The sequence below is a fragment of the Poecilia latipinna genome, unplaced genomic scaffold, assembly GCF_001443285.1.
Source record: "Poecilia latipinna isolate Pla-1442-1.1 unplaced genomic scaffold, P_latipinna-1.0 Scaffold310, whole genome shotgun sequence".
NCBI lineage: Eukaryota > Metazoa > Chordata > Actinopteri > Cyprinodontiformes > Poeciliidae > Poecilia > Poecilia latipinna.
The window spans coordinates 127813-130617 of NW_015112926.1; positions in this window are offsets into that span (position 1 = coordinate 127813).

A 2805-nucleotide genomic window follows, 5' to 3' on the forward strand; every position below is an offset into this window, starting at 1 on the left:
AAATAGTAGAAAGTCCTCTTCTGACAAAAGTCAAAAACCAAAACCAAGACTTTGGAGTGACCTAGTCAAAGTCTAGAAATGTGAATACATGCCAGTGCTTTAACATAACCTTAGACTGGCCATTCTGCAAAATCAAGTGGGCCAATTTTTCTCCACTGCCGTGGAAAACACTTTTATGCAGTTATCTGAAATTTTACTACCACCTGTTGGTTTGTTATTTATTAGCATTTTTCTTTGGATCTTAAACTTTTGCTCACCACCAGTAAATTTAAATAAAATACCAGAATTTTACTAGAAACAGCTGCAACAGAAGGGTTTATTAAACCAGAATTGATATAAAATTAGGCTGTTTTTTTTTTTTTTATAAACATTGAATAGTTGAATATAGAGTACAGTGTCATTATACAGAATAGTTTGCGTGGTTGAATTTATTCTCATGAGTCATTTGGATGCGTGGAATGTATGGTTTTAAAGCTTTTGTTTTCATTTAAATGACTTAAAGGTTTTAATCTGTTGTGTGAGGTGAAACAGATAAAATGTGACTTGAATTCCCCGTAGAAAATGGAGGGGTGGCATGCGTTTTTAAGCATATTGACAGAAAGCAATCGAGGTGACTTTTCTTAGAGTCAGAGGATGCAACTTTCTCTCCTGAGCTGCACGCTGAACGGCGTCGATCCCCTGGGACGGCAAATAGAGATGTTACCGCTCCAGAGGGGAAAGAGGCAGCTTCCAGCTTTTTATGTTACGAAACATAAAGCACTAATAAGAAAAGGAAGGGAGAGTCTGAAAATAAAGAGGAGTCTGTTTATGATAAATATGAGGTCTGTTCTCCCTTAAGGGACAACAAAATGGCTGAAAATAAAATGGGATGAGTCTGTAGTCACCGTTTAAAGGATATGTGATGTACGGTTAAACTGAGAAGTTTGCACCCACTTGGGTATTAATTATCTTAAGGTTTTTAATAATTTATTAGATTTTATATTTTTTTTAACAGCTTCAATGAATTTCAGAAACATCAGATGCAGAAGTTTACGTTTATTGGAGACTTTCTCTAATTCATGCAGACAAGCTCAAACATAAAAATAGACCTAACGTTTGCCTTTATATCAGCAGGTTTCCTGGCAAAACAGAACCTCAGCATGATGCCACTTCCACCATGCTTGAAAGCTGGAACACTTATATTTAAACATCTTTGTTTCATTCCTCTAAGCACTAATGATTAGAGCTGTAAAATAAAAGTCCTCAATTTTAAAGAAAAGATCTAAAGGTCTGGCCAAAGTCATGTGAAATATTTTAGGATCCAGTGAAACCAAACTTGAACTTTTGGGCCACAATAGACAATTCAGTTCAATTAAGTTTATTTATAAAGCACCAATTCATAACAAATGTCGTGTGAAGGCACTTTAATAAAATAAAGATAATTTAAATTCAGTCATTCACACATTCCAGTTATCAGACAGTACAGTAAGCTCAATTAATTGTTCAAACTAATTATAAAAGTTTCTGTGTGTCGTTGACCTTACTGCACTAAGTATGCATGTAGCGACAGTGGAGAGGAAAAACTCCTCCTAAAGGAAAAACATCCAGCAGAAAATCAGTGTAAGAAAAATCCCTTCAAATTACCAAAGAACAGGCTCGCAATGAACGAAGGTGGTGGCAGCATCATACTTTGGGGTTATTGTTCTCAATGAAAGTTGGTGTCAATAACAAACCTTCAAGTGTGTGCTAGACAGCTGACAAAGATGAGAGATTTTGTCTCTGTGACGCCAAGCATACAGGTAAGTCAACCAAAGAACAACTTTAAGTGTACTGCACTTTTTATTTTTTTCTTCTGACAGATCTCGTTTTGAATAAATCGGCCCTGGAATTGCCGTTATAGGATAAATGACAAATTATATGTGAGCAATTTTCAAAATTCATCATCACAGCTTCATATTCTCTCAGATCACAAAAACCTGACATCTTCACAAAGATATCTACAGGTTTGACAGTCTCTATGTGTCTCAGGATGTGCAAAGATTCTATGTCTCAGCTCCACTTTGTGATTTAGATGGATAACAAACCTGTTTACTCTGGCAAGATCTTTCCAAAGCAGCAATAAATATCTTTGAATTCAATCGCTGTTTAGACAAACATCTCCAAAGAGGGGTTTGTCTGGACTCACATGAATCCTGTTGTTGAGCCCCGTCTGGGTGTCCTTCTTGGACTCCCGCCCAACAACGTGACCTCCCAGGTGGGCTGCGGGACACACCCAGCTTCCTGACCTTGGTGTCCCAGCTTCTGTGGATTAACAAAGCCCTCTGCCTCCTTTGTCCCCCCCAGGAGCGCCTTTCTCTGTCACTCTGTCTCCTGCTTTGAAGCAAATGATTTTCTGTAGCTGATTGTATACGTTCTTCTGTGATCTGCAGACAATAAGACAATGACTTACCCTTGTAGTTGTCAGTGCATCTTGTTCTTTCCTGGCAACGTTTATCTTCCTGGATTCTATTTTTTTTTGTGCATTGTTTTGTTTTATTGTTTATGGTCGATTTTGCAAATGGATGTTTATTCTCATCCCTAATGAAATCTGAAAATCAATTTATTTGCTTTGTTTTGTAACTTTTCTCGCCATGACAGGTTGTTTGCCAAAACATAATTTCAAATGTAAAATAACGAATTACAGACTTTGAATTTTATTCAAATGATAAAAAAATGTCATCTTTTGTTTAATGCTTGGCTGCATGGTTTGATGGAACGCACTTTAATTTTCCGAGTGTAATCTCTTTGGCAACTCTGTAGAATATTGGAAACTTTCATCAGAAGCAG